General features: G+C 45.5%; 1 protein-coding gene across 1 annotated transcript in view; it reads right to left on the bottom strand.

Moving 5' to 3' along the window:
• Positions 1–12688, bottom strand: part of mphosph9 (M-phase phosphoprotein 9) — a 38989-nt gene that overhangs the window by 24642 nt on the left and 1659 nt on the right. The window lies entirely within an intron of this gene.

Raw genomic sequence — 12688 nt, 5'->3', positions numbered from 1 at the left:
TGTATTATTGCTAATTATCATAATAATAATCTTAGAACAGATTTTTATTAGTTTGGTATATATTATTTTGAGGCATCCTTGGGCTTATTTTGGGAAATATTTACTTTTTTTTGCCAAGAGTTAGATGAGAAGATGGAGCCCACCTTCATATTTTTCTTGTAAATATAAAGCTACAGCTAGCTTAGCTTAGCTTAGCTTAGCATCAGGCTAGCCTGGCTGGGCTAGCTGTTTCCCCTTGTTTCCAGTCTTTATGCTAAGCTACGCTAATAACCTCCTGACTGTAGCTTTAAAAATAAAAACGGCAGATCTTCTTCTCATCTAACTCTCTGTAACGAAATCACAATTAACTTTGTGTTTTCTTTTAAAACTGCCAGAGCTAGGCTAGCTGTTTCCCCCTGTATCCAGTCTTTATGCTAAGCTACGCTAATAACCTCCTGACCACAGTTTTAAAATTGAAACAGCAGGTCAAACTTCTCACCTAACTCTCGTTAAAGTGTCTCATTAAAAACGCCTTTTACTAACTATTTAAGTTTTGACTTATTTGTAGCAGGTTTGGTTTAAAATTATGTTTAATTATGGGAACATTTACCAAATATTATCCATACAAAAGATTTTCTATTTAAGTGTTAATAAAAATCATGATAGTACGACGAGTCTAGCTCTAAAAGTTTCGAGTCCAGCTCAGTATATCTTTGAAATCGGAGCTTCTTTTGATTCTGTTTTTAATTTAATGCAAACAGAAAGAAGTCTCATCAGTGTTAAAACAAAGAGTCCAGTCCACTGTGTGAAACTTAAAGATCTGACACTTCCCCTGCCACCTCCAACAGTAGCATCGTGTTTCAAACCTTAAATCTCTTTTCTCATTCTTCATGTAGATCTAATGCAATAATACCTGAGGGGGCAAAACTGACCTGTTGGCCATTTTAGGACTTAATAGATCTTTTGCTGTTGTAGCGTTGAATAAATCTTAATGCTGGGGTTTAGGCATCGATGAATAAAGATGTAATATGCAAGTAACACGAGTGGACGCCTCGTTTGTTCGTTTTTTTGTGTCTGAACATGATGATACATTCAAAGTTGTTGATATTTTCTGGATTGTCTGACCTTCATGTTTTAAAGTAACGATGGACCGTGAATTCATCTCTATCCCTCTGCTCAGGGTGGCCTCAGCGTGTCATCGAGCCACCCTTTAAGGACCGCCCACAAAAATCCTGGATTGAAAACTGATGAAAAACCTCTAACTCCACATTTCAGTAACATATCGTTCAAAGACATGAGGGAAGAGCACTAACGTTTACATTACACGTGAACATATATACATACATATAGTACACACACACACACATACACACACATAGATATATAATATATATACACACAGTTCAGGATTCCGATTCTCAAGAATGAGAATCAGAATCGAATCGATTCTTAGAATCGATACCCAGCCCTAGTAACAACCAGGAGCTTCGTGATTGATTCAAACTAAAGCAGGGACATAGCATGAGGCAGCGTTGGAATAGAACTTTTGGCCACAAAACAGCAAAGGTAAGACATACTGTACTGTACTATACTTTTTGCTACTCTTTGGGGGCTAGCTTGCCAAGTTTTCATCGCACAGTGATGAGACACATATCTTTGTAAGATATACTTTTATTTTTTCCCCCGCCGCGCCTCCCCTTAAGTCCTCTGGCGCCTCCAAGGGAGCAGGGCCCAGCTATAGATAATGTACACATTAGTGTGCGTCATCTGAGAAGACGGCTAGCAAGGCTTCAGCTTTATCGGAGGCGCAATCTAACTGAGCCTGATGTCGTTGTAAATACCCTGAAAATCAAAACTGACTGTCTGTATTTCAAACTCAGTAATTGTTTGAAATGTTTTGAGACAAAACAAGAACAAATACAAAATACACTAAAGGTGTCTCCTGCTCCTCTGACACTGCTACACTAAATGATGTTTCCTGCAATGATTTAATACACTAGACTATCGTTTTTTTTTTTTTTTTTCGAGATCTCCAATTAATTATCTCGTTATCACGGGCATGATGGACATCGTGGAGGTTTAACCGTACATAAAAACAGAAAATTGATACCACTTTTCCAAAATGTCGAACTATTCCTTTAAAATATTTTAATAAAACTTTCCCAGAGAGACATAATTTTATGATTATGAATGTTTACAGTGTTGCTGCAAAACGGCGGCACTGCCAGTTCATATGTATGACACATGAAACCTATGTACAAGAGTCCAGAGGTCAAACTTTTGATGACTCATTCAAAACAACCAGAACGTCCCCAAATGAAAGGGCAGCAGTTTGAAGTCTACTGCACACAATAATCACTACTGTGTCGTAACCAATTATGCTGCAGCTGATAATATTTCACATGTTGCCATCGGTGTGAAGATAAACAGGCAGGAAAGACAGACAAAGAGCGCCGATTACACCTGATAGGTGTTAACTTCACCATTCATAGTCAGTCAGAGGTGGCTGTCTGTTATATAAATGCAGGTCAGCAGAGGAGCAGGAGTGATTGTGTGGACATCACTGCATCATAAATATTAATGTCTGGTCTTAATATAGTTTTTTTTTATCCTCATGAAAAGACAAACAACAATACAATGCATACAAATCCACTGCTGAAAATAGTCCCCAATTAATGCTCCATTTCTTTACATTTGTTTGATTAAAAATTACAGCGAGACACTTAAAAAGGTGCCTCAAGCTATACACACAAGTACCAAAAACTGCAGTTCCTCTGACGTCCACTTGAGGCTGGCTCCAGAAGTGAGTCAGTCTCCATAAGTCCCCATGTCCAAATGTCCAACTTCACAGCAGAAATAAACATGTTTACAGCCTGGTACAAAAAACAGTTTTGGTCTCTGTAGCTAATTTCCCCGTTCATGACAACTGTACTGAGGGTGAGTTTATATACAACTCACCTGTTCACATTATATTAAGGCTTAAAGTTATGCAGGATTAAGAGCGTGGACGCTTTGATTGACAGGTGGGTGTAACCAGGTGTCATTAAGCTCGCCTTAGCTACATGCTCTCCGTCAGTTTGTTCCGTCAGGCTCATTTACCGCACAAGTCAATACGCAAGCCCGAGCCCGGGCCGGGCCCAAATTAAAATAAAAATTATGCAAAGATTCCCAGCTCTAGTTCAAAACACGTCTTAAGACCCATTTTTATTCCTTGGCTTTTAACCCAGCATGAGACTCTGTTTTTGTTTTTGCTTTATTATTTATTTTATGTTTTATCATTTATTATTGTTTTTATATTGTTCTTATAGGTCTTATATGTCTTATATGTCATGTTCTGTTTCATGTACAGCACTTTGTGTCAGCTGCGGCTGTCTTTAAAGGGCTTTATAAATAAAGTTGAGTTGAGTTCTTCTTCCCGGTGTTCCAAAAACGGCACTAACACTCACCCCGCTGCTCAGAGCTCACAGTCCGGGCAGCTTGGCTAACAAATACTGAAGCTAACGCAGTACATTGGCAGCCAGTTTACTACACTGTCCATCAGGAAACTCAAGTCAATTCAAATCCGTTATTTCTTTGGTTACACAATTACATAATGTGCTTTAAAATGTGACGAGTCTAGTTTACCAACAGGAATGACACAATGAATAAAATTAAGAGGGAACGGAGTATAACCAATGATTAAGACATACATGCATAACTTTTTTTGTTTGTTTTATTTTTGTTTGTGTTGTTTTTTTTTGTTTAGGTCAAATTTGGTATGTGGGGGAAACCAGAGACCTGGAGGGACAAACCAACAAGTACATTTACTAATTTATCATCGTTGGAACTGTTTCTTTTTGTTTGTTTTTTTTTTGTTCGTTCCTTCGGTTCTGTTTTCTTCCGCTTATCCCATGTTTCGGGTCGCGCGGGGCAGCAGCTTCAGCAGGGAGACCCGACTTCCCTCTCCCCAGCCATTCTGCCAACTCTCAACGGGGACCCCAAGGCGTTCCAGCCAGCCGAGGAGACGTCGTCCCACTCCAGCGTGTCTCGGGTCTTCCCCGGGTGCGCCTCCCGGAGGGACGTGCCCGGCGCATTCACCAGGGAGACGTCCAGGAGGCATCATCACGAGATGACCGAGCCACCTCAACTGGTTCTCTCCGATCTGCGGCGGCGCAGCTCGTTTTACTCTCTATTGAGCTCCTCGCGGTAGGCCGAGCTATCACCCTATCTCTAAGGCGACCCCAGCCACCCTGCGAAGGAAAGCTATTCTCTGGCCGCCCTTGTATTCGCGATCTTATCTTTTCGCGTCACTAACCAAAGCTCGTGACCATAGGTGAGGTAGGAACGTAGATCGGATGGTAAATCGGAGCGCTTCGGCTTCGGTCAGCCTCTTCTTCACCATCGACGGACGGTTGCGAGTCCGCATCCTGCAGAAGCCGCCACCGATTCGTCCGGTTTCGTACTTTCCCGTCCTATCCGTTTCTCCTACACTCGTGAACAGAGACCCCGAGATACTTGAACTCCTTCCATCTTGAGGCAGAGATCTCATCCTTCCGACTGGAGACAGTGCACTCTCAACCCTTTTCCGGTGCGAACCATTGGCCTCGGTATTTTGCGCCACCGCCGCGCGCCCAGGCGCCACCTCCCAGCATCAACACACTCGGAACTGCAAACCGCTCCAGAGGAGCGTCTGAAGGTCACGTCTATGAAGCGTCCTTACCTTATTATTTACGCGACTAGATCGTCACGCACAAAAGCAGCGACCCAAATCCTATAAGGCCACCGAATCGCCGCTCACCTCGCGATCGCGTCCCCTGGCTTTGCTGACTGAGGACATCTGTCCATTAAAAGTTTATGAACCGAACACCGGTGACAAATGGCCGCCCCTGGCGGAGTTCCAACACTCCCACGGGAAACAGCGGTTCGCAGACTTTAACTGCCGGCAATGCGGACAAAAGCTCTGGGGCTACTATGAGAGTAGTAAAAGGGGGACCGGATCTAGCCAGTTATCCAAGGGTCCGGAAACACATATCCGGTAGCACCCCCACACAGGACCTCCGAGGGATCAGGGTTGTCGCAACGCCTTTATCAAGTACACAACAACATGTAGACTGGTTTGGGCGGCGATTACTTCGTCTTTGCACCATTAGTACAAACGCTCTCCCTTTAGGGATCGCGTCTGTAAGTGGTTATAGAAGTTTGGTTCCACAGTTCTCTACGGCTCAGTGTCCCAAGGAAATCCACACCCTTGCTCATCCTGCGATCCGATTGTTTCTCGGATGACACAAACCTCTTTGACGGATCCCTCCTCCTCCTCTTCCCAGTACTCCTCAGAAATAAAGACTCCCTATTTCCCGGGGAGTGTGAGGTTGAGGGTGTTCGAATACCCTTCTCTCATTCAGTGTCGCAGCCATTCCATATTTTCCTCTTCCGGTCCCCTTTAATTTTTCTCTTTGACCTCTGAGGGGCCTCCCTGTGCTCCACTCTATCTTACATCCCACCCCGGTCTGCAGTCCAGAGGCACTGCCCTCGATTGCATCCTTCTCTGCGATTCTTTTTGTAACGAGTCACGTGTCAACCAAGGCAAAGCCACACAAACTTCCAGGAGACTTGAGGAACTTCCGGCCTGGCACCTCATCCATCATCCGGGCCTGCCTCTTGCCGAGGGCGTTTTTTTTGAAATGTCCACTACTTTTGATTGCTCATCGAGTATCAGTACTGACCCACTCAAGATTTATTGTTATGCACGATCTAGTTGTTCTTCTTCGTTCTTTTTTGATATCATTCTTTAGCCTAGGCGGCTTGCTTTCTCTACCGTTATCTCCTCCTCCCTTTTTTTCCGCTATCCTTCGACTCCTTCCTAATCTCCTTTACTTCTCCTCTCTTCTATACTTTCATCTCTCTTTCCCTATTTTCTCCGCGCGCTCCCTCCTCTGCTTGCCTTGCGTTCTCTTTGACATCGCACATCCGAATTCTCTCCTGTGCTATCTTACCCTCACTTCATTGCCCACTCGCTAATCACTCCCCATTGACTGTTGTCTCTCTTTGGTCCCCTGCCAGACCCGCCACTTCTTTCTTTTCTTTTCTTGTCCCTTTGCCCCCTTTCACTGCTTCTCTGGTCGTTCTTGTCGCTTTCATCCTCTACCTGTTGCGAGCGAGGTCTTCGAAAGTACTTCCCTCCCACCGACCACAATGACGTCCCCAGTCAGGGTCCGGTCAGCAGCACACCGTCCCCATGAAACACAGGTGTTGATGTGCACTGCTTCCCCCGCCTGAGCCCCGGATGGTGGTGCAGAAAACTCCTCGAAGCCGTTCGAAAGTCGCTCTCCCAGGGCCTCACCGAACTCCTCCCACGCCCGAGTTTTGCCTCCGCAACTGCCGAGGCCGCACATCCGCTTGGCATGTCGTACCCGTCAGCTGTTCCGGACTCCCACAGGCCAAAAAGGTTCTGGTAGGCCTCCTTCTTCAATGCTCACTGGGCGGCGACAGTGAGACCTGGAGGGGCGTGATTGGGAGGAACGGCCCCCCTGATCTGAAAACCGAGTGGTGTTCTGTTATTGGACTTCTGCACGTCCTGGATTGTCCATAACGAAACCCATGTTCAGGCATAAGGGTGTCCACATGTGCACTTGGCACCAGGATGCCCTCGGCGTAGTTCGATGATCGACTTTGTGGTGTGTCGTCGGACTTGCGGCCACATGTTTTGGACACTCGGGTGAAGAGAGGGGCGGAGCTGTCAACTGATCACCACCTGTTGGTGAGTTGGCTCCGATGGTGGGGGAGGATGGCAGTCAGACCTGTGCGCGGCCCAACGTTCTGTGCGGGTTTGTTGGGAACGTCTGGCTGAATCTCCTGTCAGAAAGAGTTTCAAATCCACCTCCGGGAGAGCTTCGCTCATGTCCCGGGGGAGGCGGGGGACATTGAGTCCGAGTGGACCTTGTTCCGTTCCTCCATTGTCGAGGCGGCCGACCGAGCTGTGGCCGTAGGTGGTCGGTGCCTGTCGTGGCAGCGGGGCCCCTGAACCCGCTGGTGGACACCGGCGTGAGGGATGCCGTCAAGCTGAAGAAGGAGGCTACAGAACCTTTTTGGCCTGTGGGAGTCCTGAAGCAGCTCGAGGTATCGACATGCCAGCGGATTGCGGCCTCGGCGTTGCGGAGGCAAAAACTCGGCGTGGGAGGAGTTCGGTGAGGCCATGGAGAGCGACTTTCGAACGGCTTCGGGAGGTTCTGCACCACACATCGGGGCTCAGCGGGGGGAAGCAGTGCACTATCAACCCTGTGTTCAGTGGGCGGTGTGCTCTGACTCGACTGGGGACGTCTTGGTCGGTGGAGGGAATACTTCGAAGACCTCCTCAATCCCACCAGACGTCTCTCCGTTGAGGAGGGCAGAGTCTGGGGACCCGTGGTGGTCTCGCCCATCTCTGGGGCTGAGGTCGCTGAGGTAGTCAAAAAACTCCTCGGTGGCCAGGCCCCGGGGGTGGATGAGGTCCGCCGGAGTTCCTCAAGGCTCTGGATGTTGTGGGGCTGTCTTGGTTGACACGTTCTGCAACCGCGTGGACTCGGGGGCAGTGCCTCTGGACTGGCAGACCGGGGTGGTGTTTCCCTCTTCAAAAAGGGGGACGGAGGATGTGCTCCAACTATAGGGGGATCACACTCCTCAGCCTCCCCGGGAAGTGTCTTTCGGGGGTCCTGGAGAGGAGGTCCCAAGATTGTCGAACCTCGGATCCAGGAGGAGCAGTGTGGTTTTCGTCTGGCCGTGGAACTGTGGACCAGCTTATACCCTTAGCGCGGCCCTGGAGGGTGCATGGGAGTTCGCCCAACCTACATGTGTTTGTGGACCTGGAGAAGGCGTTCGACCGTGTCCCTCGGGAGGTCCTGTGGGGGGTGCTCCGGAGTATGGGGTTCCGGACCCATGATGATACGGGCTATCCGGTCCTTTACTCTCGGTGCCAGAGCTTGGTCCGCATTGCCGGCAGTAAGTCGGACCTGTTTCCCGTGGGAGTTGGACCGCAGGGCTGCCCTTTGTCACCGGTTCTGTCATAAATTTTATGGACAGGATTTCTAGGCGCAGCCAGGGCGTCGAGGGGCTGCGATTCGGTGGCCTTAGGATTGGGTCGCTGCTTTTTGCGGACGATCTAGTCTTATTGGCTTCATAGGATCGTGACCTTCAGCTCTCTCTGGAGCGGTTTGCAGCCGAGTGTGTGTGGCTGGGATGAGAATCCGACTCCCAATCCGAGGCCATGGTTCTCAGCCGGAAAAGGGTGGAGTGCAGTCTCCAGGTCGGGGATGAGATCCTGCCTCAAGTGGAGGAGTTCAAGTATCTCGGTGGGTCTTGTTCACGAGTGAGGGAAGGATGGAACGGGAGATCGACCGGCGGATCGGTGCGGCTCCTGCAGTGATGCGGACTCTGCACCGCGTCCGTGGTGAAGAAGGAGCTGAGCCGAAAGGCGAAGCTCTCGATTTACCAGTCGATTACGTTCTCCCCTCACCTATGGTCACGAGCTTTGGGTAGTGACCGAAAAAGAAAGATCGCGAATACAAGCGGCCGAAATGAGCTTCCTTCGCAGGGTGGCTGGGGTCTCCCTTAGAGATAGGGTGAGAAGCTCGGCCATCCGCGAGGAGCTCAGAGTAGAACCGCTGCTCCTCCGCATCGAGAGGAACCAGTTGAGGTGGTCGGCATCTGTGGAGGATGCCTCTGGACGTCTCCCTGGTGAGATGCTCCGGGCACGTCCCTGGGAGGCGGCCCGGGAAGACCAGGACACGCTGGAGGGACTACGTCTCTCGGCTGGCCTGGGAACGCCTTGGGGTCCCCCTGTGAGATTGGCAGAAGTGGCTGGGGAGAGGGAAGTCTGGGTCTCCCTGCTGAAGCTGCTGCCCCCGCGACCCGAACATGGATAAGCGGAAGAAAACGAACGAACGAACGAACAAAAAAAAAAACAAAACAAAAAAAACAGTTCCACCGATGATAAATTAGTAAATGTCCTTGTGGGTTTCCTCCAGGTGCTCTGGTTTCCCCACCTACTAATTTGACTAAAACAAAAAAAACAAAACAAACAAAAAATAAAAAAAACAAAAAAAAAGTTATGATGTATTTCTTATTTTATTGGTTATGACTTCCGTGTCCTCTCTTTAATTCATTTTGTCATTCTGTTGGTAACTAGACTCTTCACATTTAAAGCCACATTATGTATTTTTCAACCAAAGAAATAACAGATTTTAATTGACTTGAGTTTCCTGATGGACCGTGTAGTAAACTGCTGCCAAGTAGCTGCTGTTAGCTCAGTTTGTTAGCCAAGCTGCCGGACTGTGAGCTCTGAGCAGCGGGGTGAGTGTTAGTGCCGTTTTTGGAACACCGGGAAGAAAGAACTCAACTCAACTTTATTTATAAGCCCTTTAAAGACAGCCGCAGTGACACAAAGTGCTGTACATGAAACAGAACATGGCATATAAGACATATAAGACATATAAGAACAATTAAAAAACAATAATATGATAAAACTAAAATAAATAATAAAGCAAAAACAAAAACAGAGTCTCATGCTGGGTTAAAAGCCAAGGATAAAAAATGGGTCTTAAGACGTGTTTTGAATGAGCTGGGATCTTTGCCTAATTTTTATTTTAATTTGGGCCCGGCCGGGCTCGGGCTTGCGTATTGACTTGTGCGGGTAAATGGCCTGACGGAACAAACTGCGGAGAGCATGTAGCTAAGGCGAGCTTAATGACACCTGGTTACACCCACCTGTCAATCAAAGCGTCCACGCTCTTAATCCTGCATAACTTTAAGCCTTAATATAATGTGAACAGGTGAGTTGTATATAAACTCACCCTCAGTACAGTTGTCCTGAACGGGGAAATTAGCTACAGGGACCAAAACTGTTTTTTGTACCAGGCTGTAAACATGTTTATTTCTGCTGTGAAGTTGGACCTTTGGACATGGGGACTTATGGAGACTGACTCACTTCTGGAGCCAGCCTCAAGTGGACGTCAGAGGAACTGCAGTTTTTGGTACTTGTGTGTATAGCTTGAGACCTTTTTAAGTGTCTCGCTGTAATTTTTAATCAAACAAATGTAAAGAAATGGAGCATTAATTGGGGACTATTTTCAGCAGGGTTTGTATGCATTGTATTGTTGTTTGTTTTCATGAGGATAAAAAAAACTATTAAGACCAGACATTAATATTATGATGCAGTGTTGTCCACACAATCACTCCTGCTCTCTGCTGACCTGCATTTATATAACAGACAGCCACTCTGACTGACTATGAATGGTGAAGTTAACACCTATCAGGTGTAATCGGCGCTCTTTGTCTGTCTTTCCTGCCTGTTTATCTTCACACCGATGGCAACATGTGAAATATTATCAGCTGCCAGCTAATTGGTTAGACACAGTAGTGATTATTGTGTGCAGTAGACTTCAAACTGCTGCCCTTTCATTTGGGGACGTTCTGGTTGTTTTGAATGAGTCATCAAAAGTTTGACCTCTGGACTCTTGTACATGGTTTCATGTGTCATACATATGAACTGCAGTGCCGCCTTTGCAGCAACACTGTAAACATTCATAATCATAAATTATGTCTCTCTGGGAAAGTTTTATTAAATTTTTAAGGAATAGTTCGACATTTTGGAAAAGTGGTATCATTTTCTGTTTTTATGTACGGTTAAACCTCCACGTGTCCATCATGCCCGTGATAACGAGATAATTATTGGAGATCTCGAAAAAAAAAAAAAAAAACGATAGTCTAGTGTATTAAATCATTGCAGGAAACATCATTTAGTGTAGCAGTGTCAGGGAGCAGGAGACACCTTTAGTGTATTTTGTATTTGTTCTTGTTTTGTCTCAAAACATTTCAAACAATTACTGAGTTTGAAATACAGATAGTCAGTTTTGATTTTCAGGGTATTTACAACGACATCAGGCTCAGTTAGATTGCGCCTCCGATAAAGCTGAAGCCTTGTAGCCGTCTTCTCAGATGACGCACAAATGTGTACATTATCTATAGCTGGGCCCGCTCCCTTGGAGCGCCAGAGGACTTAAGGGGAGGCGCGGCGGGGGAAAAAATAAAAAGTATCTTACAAAGATATGTGTCTCATCACTGTGCGATGAAAACTTGGCGAGCTAGCCCCCAAAGAGTAGCAAAAAGTATAGTACAGTACAGTATGTCTTACCTTTGCTGTTTTGTGGCCAAAAGTTCTATTCCAACGCTGCCTCATGCTATGTCCCTGCTTAGTTTGATCAATCACGAAGCTCCTGGTTGTACTAGGGCTGGGTGGTATCGATTCTAAGAATCGATTCGATTCTGCTCTCATTTTGGAATCGGAATCCTGAACTGTGATATTATATATGTATATATTATATTAATATATTATATTATTATATATATATTATATATATATATATATTGTGTGTGTGTGAATGTGTGTGTGTGTATGTGTGTGTGTGTGTGTACTATATGTTATATATGTTCACGTGTAATGTAACGTTAGTGCTCTTCCCTCATGTCTTTGAACGATATGTTACTGAAATGTGGAGTTAGAGGTTTTTTTATCAGTTTTCAATCCGGATTTTTGTGGGCGGTCCTTAAAGGGTGGCTCGATGACACGCTGGCCACCCTGAGCAGAGGGATAGAGATGAATTCACGGTCCATCGTTACTTTAAAACATGAAGGTCAGACAATCCAGAAATATCAACAACTTTGAATGTTCATCATGTTCAGACACAAAAAAAAAACGAACAACGAGGCGTCCACTCGTGTTACTTGCATATTACATCTTTATTCATCGATGCCTTAACCCAGCATTAAGATTTATTCAACGCTACAACAGCAAAAGATCTATTAAGTCCTAAAATGGCCAACAGGTCAGTTTTGCCCCCTCAGTATTTTGCATTAGATCTACATGAAGGAATGAGAAAAGGATTTAAGGTTTGAAACACGATGCTACTGTTGGAGGTGGCCGGGGAAGTGTCAATCTTTAAGTTTCACACAGTGGACTGGATCTTTGTTTTAACACTGATGGAGACTTCTTTCTGTTTGCATTAAATTAAAAACAGAATCAAAAGAACGTCCGATTTCAAAGTTACTGAGCTGGACTCGAAACTTTTAGAGCTAGAATCGTCGTACTATCATGATTTTTTATTAACATTAATAGAAAATCTTTTGTATGGATATATTTGGTAAATGTTCCCATAATTAAACATAATTTTAAACCAAACTGCTACAATAAGTCAAAACTTAAATAGTTAGTAAGGGTTTTTAATGAGACACTTTAACGAGAGTTAGGTGAGAGTTTGACCTGCTGTTTCAATTTTAAAACTGTGGTCAGGAGGTTATTAGCGTAGCTTAGCATAAAGACTGGATACAGGGGGAACAGCTAGCCTAGCTCTGGCAGTTTTAAAAGAAAACACAAAGTTAATTGTGATTTCGTTACAGAGAGTTAGATGAGAAGAATCTGCCGTTTTTTATTTTAAAGCTACAGTCAGGAGGTTATTAGCGTAGCTTAGCATAAGACTGGAAACAGGGGAAACAGCTAGCCCAGCCAGGCTAGCCTGATGCTAAGCTAAGCTAAGCTAGCTAGCTGTAGCTTTATTTTACAAGAAAAATATGAAGGTGGGCTCCATCTTCTCATCTAACTCTTGGCAAAAAAAAGTAAATATTTCCCAAAATAAGCCCAAGGATGCCTCAAAATAATATATACCAAATAAAAAACATCTGTTCTAATTTATTTATTAGGATA

Source organism: Larimichthys crocea, chromosome IX (genome assembly GCF_000972845.2).
Source record: "Larimichthys crocea isolate SSNF chromosome IX, L_crocea_2.0, whole genome shotgun sequence".
Lineage (NCBI taxonomy): Eukaryota > Metazoa > Chordata > Actinopteri > Sciaenidae > Larimichthys > Larimichthys crocea.
This window is presented reverse-complemented; position numbering and strand designations above follow the sequence as displayed.